The sequence below is a fragment of the Triticum aestivum genome, chromosome 2A, assembly GCF_018294505.1.
Source record: "Triticum aestivum cultivar Chinese Spring chromosome 2A, IWGSC CS RefSeq v2.1, whole genome shotgun sequence".
NCBI lineage: Eukaryota > Viridiplantae > Streptophyta > Magnoliopsida > Poales > Poaceae > Triticum > Triticum aestivum.
The window spans coordinates 512,299,905-512,308,412 of record NC_057797.1 but is presented as its reverse complement, the minus strand read 5'-3'; positions in this window follow the sequence as shown (position 1 = coordinate 512,308,412).

Sequence of the window (8,508 nt, the reverse complement as noted above, 5' to 3'; positions counted from 1 at the left end):
CTACGAACTATGGAGAAGCGATGATGAGCCCAGATTCCGCAAAATGGCTTGAAGCCATGAAATCTGAGATGGGATCCATGCATGAGAACAAAGTATGGACTTTGGTTGACTTGCCCAATGATCGGCAAGCAATTGAGAATAAATGGATCTTTAAGAAGAAGACTGACGATGACGGTAATGTTACTGTCTACAAAGCTCGACTTGTCGCAAAAGGTTTTCGACAAGTTCAAGGGATTGACTACAATGAGACCTTCTCACCCGTAGCGATGCTTAAGTCTGTCCGAATCATGTTAGCAATTGCCGCATTTTATGATTATGAAATTTGGCAGATGGATGTCAAAACTGCATTCCTGAATGGATTTCTACAAGAAGAGTTGTATATGATGCAGCCGGAAGGTTTTGTCGATCCAAAGGGAGCTAACAAAGTGTGCAAGCTCCAGTGATCCATTTATGGACTGGTGCAAGCTTCTCGGAGTTGGAATAAATGCTTTGATAGTGTGATCAAAGCATTTGGTTTTATACAGACTTTTGGAGAAGCATGTATTTACAAAGAAAGTGAGTGGGAGCTCTGTAGCATTTCTGATATTATATGTAGATGACATATTACTAATCAGAAATGATATAGAATTTCTGGATAGCATAAAGGGATACTTGAATAAGAGTTTTTCAATTAAAGACCTCGGAGAAGCTGCTTACATATTGGGCATTAGGATCTATAGAGATAGATCAAGACGCTTAATTGGACTTTCACAAAGCACATACCTTGACAAAGATTTGAAGAAGTTCAAAATGGATCAAGCAAAGAAAGGATTCTTGCCTGTGTTACAAGGTGTGAAATTGAGTAAGACTCAATCCCCGACCAATGCAGAAGATAGAGAGAAAATGGAAGATGTTCCCTATGCTTCAGCCATAGGCTCTATCATGTATGCAATGCTGTGTACCACACCTGATGTGTGTCTTGCTATAAGTCTAGCAGGGAGGTACCAAAGTAATCCAGGAGTGGATCACTGGACAGCGGTCAAGAACATCCTGAAATACCTGAAAAGGACTAAGGATATGTTTCTCATATATGGAGGTGACAAAGAGCTCATCGTAAATGGTTATGTTGATGCAAGCTTTGACACTGATCCGGACGATTCTAAATCGCAAACCGGATACATGTTTACACTAAACGGTGGAGCTGTCAGTTGGTGCAGTTCTAAACAAAGCGTTGTGGCGGGATCTACATGTGAAGCAGAGTACATAGCTGCTTCGGAAGCAGCAAATGAAGGAGTCTGGATGAAGGAGTTCATATCCGATCTAGGTGTCATACCTAGTGCATCGGGTCCAATGAAAATCTTTTGTGACAATACTGGTGCAATTGCCTTGGCAAAGGAATCCAGATTTCACAAGAGAACCAAGCACATTAAGAGACGCTTCAATTCCATCCGGGATCTATTCCAGGTGGGAGACATTGAGATTTGCAAGATACATACGGATCTGAATGTAGCAGACCCGTTGACTAAGCCTCTTCCACGAGCAAAACATGATCAGCACCAAAGCTCCATGGGTGTTAGAATCATTACAGTGTAATCTAGATTATTGACTCTAGTGCAAGTGGGAGACTGAAGGAAATATGCCCTAGAGGCAATAATAATGTTATTATTTTATTTCCTTATATCATGATAAATGTTTATTATTCATGCTAGAATTGTATTATCCGGAAACATAATACTTGTGTGAATACATAGAAAAACTAAACGTCACTAGTATGCCTCTACTTGACTAGCTCATTAATCAAAGATGGTTATGTTTCCTAACCATAGACATGTGTTGTCATTTGATTAACGGGATCACATTATTAGGAGAATGATGTGATTGACATGACCCATTCCATTAGCTTAGCACCCGATCGTTTAGTATGTTGCTATTGCTTTCTTCATGACTTATACATGTTCCTATGACTATGAGATTATGCAACTCCCGTTTGCCGGAGGAACACTTTGTGTGCTACCAAACGTCACAACATAACTGGGTGATTATAAAGGAGCTCTACAGGTGTCTCCAAAGGTAAATGTTGGGTTGGCGTATTTCGAGATTAGGATTTGTCACTCCGATTGTCGGAGAGGTATCTCTGGGCCCTCTCGGTAATGCACATCACATAAGCCATGCAAGCATTGCAACTAATGAGTTGGTTGCGAGATGATGTATTACGAAACGAGTAAAGAGACTTGCCGATAATGAGATTGAACTAGGTATTGAGATACCGACGATCGAATCTCGGGCAAGTAACATACCGATGACAAAGGGAACAACGTATGTTGTTATGCGGTCTGACCGATAAAGATCTTCGTAGAATATGTGGGAGCCAATATGAGCATCTAGGTTCCGCTATTGGTTATTGACCGGAGACATGTCTTGGTCATGTCTACATTGTTCTCGAACCCGTAGGGTCCGCACGCTTAAGGTTTCGATGACAGTTATATTATGAGTTTATGAGTTTTGATGTACCGAAGTTAGTTCGGAGTCCCGGATGTGATCACAGACATAACGGGGAGTCTCGAAATGTCCGAGACATAAAGATTGATATATTGGACGACTATATTCGGACACCGGAAGTGTTCTGGGTGATTTTGGAGAAAACCGGAGAGCCGGAGGGTTACCGGAACCCTACCGGGAGAAGTAATGGGCCATATGGGCCTTAGTGGAGAGAGAGAAGGGCGCCAGGGTGGGCCGCACGCCTCCTCCCCCCCTTAGTCCGAATTGGACTAGGAGAGGGGGGGCGGCGCCCCCCTTTCCTTCTCCCTCCCCACCTCTTTCCCCCTCCTAGTAGGAGTCCTACTCCTACTAGGAGGAGGACTCCTCCTGGCGCGCCTATAGGGGCCGGCCGGCCTCCTCCCCTTGCTCCTTTATATACGGGGGTAGGGGGCACCCCTAGACATACAAGTTGATCCACGTGATCGTTTTCTTAGCCGTGTGCGGTGCCCCCTTCCATCATAATCCCCGATAATATTGTAGCGGCGCTTAGGCGAAGCCCTGCGACGGTAGAACATCAAGATCGTCACCACGCCGTCGTGCTGACGGAACTCTTCCCTGACGCTTTGCTGGATCGGAGTCTGGGGATCGTCATCGAGCTGAACGTGTGCTAAAACTCGGAGGTGCCGTAGTTTCGGTGCTTGATCAGTCGGGCCGTGAAGACGTACGACTACATCAACCGCGTTGTGCTAACGCTTCCGCTGTCGGTCTACAAGGGTATGTAGATCACACTCTCCCCTCGTTGCTATGCATCACCATGATCTTGCGTGTGCGTAGGAATTTTTTTGAAATTACCACGTTCCCCAACAGCTCAAACACCTAAGACTAATAAGATCCGCAAGGGATTAGTGGGGGAATCAAATTTCTCTTGGTGGAAGTGTAGAACCAGGCCTTCTCAACCAATCCCTAGAAAATCAACAAGTTTGATTGGCTAGGGAGAGAGATTGGGCGGAAATGAGCTTTGGAGCAACAACGGAACTTGGGGAAAAAGAGGTAGGTCTTCTTGGGGAAGAAGACCTCCTTTTATAGTGGGGAATCAAATCCAATTGTTATCCCACGAGTCAGCCCGCAGAGAGCGGTACTACCGCTCATGGGAGCGGTACTGCTGCTTTGCCCAGCGGTAGTACCGCTAGGGTTGCGCACAGAGAGTAGAGAGAAGGAACAGGAGAGAGAGAGAGAGAGAGACCCTGAGCGAAACTAGTAGCTATGGTAGGACGGTACTACCGCTCGAAAGCGGTACTATCGCGCCTACTGTCGCTGCTACAGCTGCCCAACCCGACACGAGAAATGATGGTCTCAAATCAAGGTGGTACCAGCGCGGAATAGGAGTCGTACTGCCGCTGATGGCCACGAGCGGTACTACCACTGTGAAACGGCGGTGCTACAGCTTGAGGCTGTCAGCGGTAATGCCGCTCCGGCTCGGCGGTACTGCCGCTGGCGCCTCCCAAGTGCCACTTCCACGATATCAGTATACTCCAAGGAAGAGGAAAGTAGCTGGGGGTGCGAGATAGATGTGTACGTGTTGATTCCACCCTAGCCTTTCCGATACAGACCCCCTCTTGATAGTATGATGTTTCCTATGACTCAAGTCCACCAAAACCGAAATGAAAGAGAGTATGCCGTCTTCACCTTGAGCTCAGAGGGGAAATGAATCGTCTTGTGCCAATGAATAAATATCTGAAAGCTCAACGCACATGATTAGTCTGTAAAAGTATTGTCACCAATCACCAAAACCACTTAGAGAGAGACATGCCCTAACAATCTCCCCCTTTTTGGTGGATTGATGACAACACGGGATTTGCATAGAGATATAACAAGAGAGTAAGCAAACCCCAGAGACTACAAAATATAGATGAGCTCCCCCTAGATGTCTGCACTTAATTAGGAGTGCTATTGGAATACAAAGAACACACATTAGGATCAACACTCCCCCTATATTTTATAGATTGACAAACCTTCACTACAAAAAAAAGACACATCCGTGACATTTTGCGCCGAATGAATTTTTTTCTGTCATACATATGACACTTCTATGATGATAATTGTGACAAAACCCGGTATCATCATAGATGTGGTGGGCTCCTACTTCTATGAAAAAAAATCATGACAGAAAATGGGCTTTTCGTCCTGGGCGGGCCGGAGACGCAGCTCCATGATATTCTTTGGGCCGTCCATGACGGAAAAAACTATGGTAGAAGCGAGGGGGAGGAAAATTTCGGGGAGTTCCTGGTTACGGTGGGAGGTCGGGGGCCGAGCGATGCGCGTTTCTCTCATACACGTACGCGCGTGTGTGCGAGGCATTGGCTCTAACTAAACCCGAGTGAGGCGTTGGGCTCTAACTGAACCCGAGCGAGGCGTTCGGCTCTAACTGAACCCGAGCGATTGCACTGCAGGCTACGCGTTACTGAACCCGAGCGATCGATCGATGGATGTTAACTGAACCCGATCGAGAGATTCCTTCGCTACTGCTGGTAACTGAAGCCGATCGATGCTGCCTTTGGGATGAACAGTGAGCGTTGCAGGGGGGGGGGGTTGGATGAACAGTGAGCGGTGGCGTTGCCTCTGGATGAACAGGACCCCATGGTGTGGTGGAGGGCTGGATGAACAGTAGACAGTGGAGGGGTGGTTGAATAGGACCCCGTGGTGTGGAGGGCTGGATGAACAGTAGATGGTGGAGGGGTGGTTGAACAGTAGCCGGTGGAGGGCGCGGTGGAGGCTGGATGAACAGGAGCCCGTGGAGGCTGGAGGAGGTCGACGGTGGAGATGAACAGTATCCCGTGGAGTCCCGTTTTGCGGTACGCCACACCCCTCCCGATGAACAGGACCCCCGTTTCGACCGTAGGAGGTCCGTTTCGTCCGTTTTGCGGTACGCCACACCCCTCCCGATCAACAGGACCCCCGTTTCGACCGTAGGAGGTCCGTTTCCTTCGTTTTGCAGTACGCCAGACCCCTCCCGATGAACAGGATCCCGTTTCGAACGTGGCCGGTCGAACACAAGGCTATTTCCTCCATTTTGCGGTACGCCAGGCCTTGTTTCTATCGCATGTTCCGTCCAAGCACTCCCGATGAACATGACCACGCATTCCGTTCTGACCCAGCCGGTTGGCTCCCACGCGTTCCGTTGCCTCCCGATGAACATGATGCATTCCGTTGCATCCCCATGAACACGACGCATTCTGTTGCCTCCCCATGAACACGACGACGATGCTGCCTCCCCATGAACACGACGATGACGTTGTTTCTCCGTTCCGACCCAGCCATGTACACGAGCCCTGGCCGTACGTATGCGCGAGTAGGCGTTCGAGACCCCGCCCGTATGTACACATACGTGGTCGTATTTTCTTTCTTGCACCTTGGCCGATGTACGTACGTGTACATGCTACGTGCGCGCCTCTACTACGACACGTACGCGCCTCTACTACGACACGTGCGCGCCTCTACATCCACCAGTATATATGTACGTACACGTTCGCGACCAGAATGACAACGCTACGTACGCTTCGACCAGGTGGGTCTCTACCATCAGGCACTTCCTTGCGTGCGAAGATGTAGCTGGTGGGTCCCAGCAGTCAGGGGGCGAATCATTTTTTTTGCCCGGACGCACTTCCTTGCGTGCGAAGATGTAGCTGCTGGGTCCCAGCAGTCAGGGGGGCGAATCGTTTTTTTTTGCCCGGACGCACTTCCTTGCATGTGAAGATGTAGCTGGTGGGTCCCAGCAGTCAGGGGGAAACGTTTTTTTGTGAAATACGGTGGCCCGTCCGGTGGGTCCCCGCTGTCAGGTGGAGGAATCATTATTTTGCACGTAATAAGGAGGCACTTCCTTGCTGCGGCCATGGACCCAGCTGTCAGCCTCTCCACATATAGTCCACGTCCGATGGAAGTCGTTCCTTGACCACGTTGACCATGCCGCGCCGAGAGCACCACGGCGGTGGACGACGGCGAGGACTAGGAAGGGGACGACTCGGAGCAGGGGAAGACGCAGCAGTGGATGCCCACGCAAAGAGGAGTACGAGGGTTCACTGGTTCGGCTGCGGTGTGAGGCTGCTGTCGCCGCAGAATAACAGGGGGTGTGGATGAGTAGAGGGATGGTCTGGCCAGCGGTGGGAGTAGTAGGGGCGGTGAGGCCTCCGCGGCATCACAGCCAGCCATGGGAGTAGAGTCGCAGACGGAGACGTGTACGAGGGTTAACTGGTTCTAGTGCGGTGTGGTTCGGCAGTCGGTTGAGAAGAACAGGAGGTGTGGAGGGGTGGAGGGATGGCCTGGCCAACGGTGGAGTAGCGCTTCATAGCGAAGCGTGCTAAGCAGAGCTGCTAGCAGCAGGAGGCGGGAGGTGGTCCCGGCGGCGCTGGAGGAAGAAGACAAGAGATTGAAGATGGATGCCGGTCGTTGGATGTAAATCCAACGACTAACATGTCAGAATCATTTGTTGACTAAATTGACAACGACTTGCGTTGGCTTCGACCTATTGGCCCACATTTCAGCCTCCAAAAATGTGGCACGTATTCAACCCATTTTTTCAGAATTTACAGTCTTTTTTTGCGCGGTAGAATTTGCAGTCAATTTGATCTTTTTTTTGAATTACATCCATTAGTTAGGCTGGGTGAACAAATAATGTAGCGTCCATGCGGCCCATTTATTTTATTTCCTAAAAAATTATAGGCCATTTGCACTTTCTCAAAATACACGATTTTGCTGGGCTAATTCTAATTATAATGTTGGGTTGGGCCAGCAATTTATCAAAAAATAAAAAGGGGCTGAGCATTTTGTTATAAATATATTTAAACAATAAGTGATATTATTACATTCTTCCTTAAATCTTACCAAGCTTTTGTACACAATTGCTAGGATTTTCATGCCAAAACAATCCAGGATTTTATTTGTTAAGAAATTATTTTTATAAGTTAATAAGATGTGGGATATTGTTTTCTTACATATGTAAGTATCTGTTAAATATATGATGACAATAAAAATAATATATAATAACATATAAAATATTTTTTTTAGAAAAACAGGGAGCATCTCCCTGGTTCCATTGCTGAGAATGAAACCACAACATATTCTGATACATCAGCTCAAAGAGGAGTTCGAAAGCAAAGGTAGAAAAGCTACAAACTAGGGGGGGTGGATGAACAAGTTCTCTAAATAACACAAATCACCCGAGCGGTGCCAAAGGCAGAGCGGATAGAGCACTCAAATGACACAAGGAGGGTCCAGCGAAGCCTTCATGGTCTTCAGCCGAGGGGCCGTGTCACCCTGCGGTGACCAGTAAGCAAGCGGAGACACCGGGCTGTAAGGCGTAGCATGGTGGATGTCCCTCTTTTTCGGCGCTAGGTGCCCATCACCTTCATCAGAGATCTTGAGACGAGCCCATGGGTCCAGCCCCAGAGCAGGTCGAGCCTTGTTCAGCCACAAGTGATCGCCAACGGTTTCTGGAGGGATCTTGTTAGGTTTTCCACGAAGCTCATCAACTTGTCCTTGTCCGATCCGGAGGAGAGAATCGCCCAGTTCCTCACCATGTTCCTGATCAACCTCAAGACCCGTGGAATGGAAATCCAGGAGGTGTTACTGAAAATCATATCATTTCTATATTTCCAGAGGCACCAAAGGACAACTGAGCTAACAGTATTTAAAACTGAGCACTTTTTGGTAGCAATCCAGAATCTGGCGACATATTCGAAGGATGAGCCAATCTGACTAGAGAAATATTCCTCAATGTGGGCCCAGAGATGTTTAGCAACTATACATTCAAAAAATAGGTGAGAACAAGACTCTTGTTCCAAGCAGTAAGCAAATCAAGAGGTTTGATGATGTGTCTCTTCCTAAGGTTATCCCTAGTCATCAATTTGTTTTTGGAGAGAAGCCAGAGAAATACATGAATTTTAGGGGGAACTCTCAATTTCCAGACAACAGGGATAAACACGGGTTGAACCCCTCTAAAGTTGATAACATGATAGAGGGAGCTGGAGGAATACTTCCCCTTATTGTCCAGCTGCC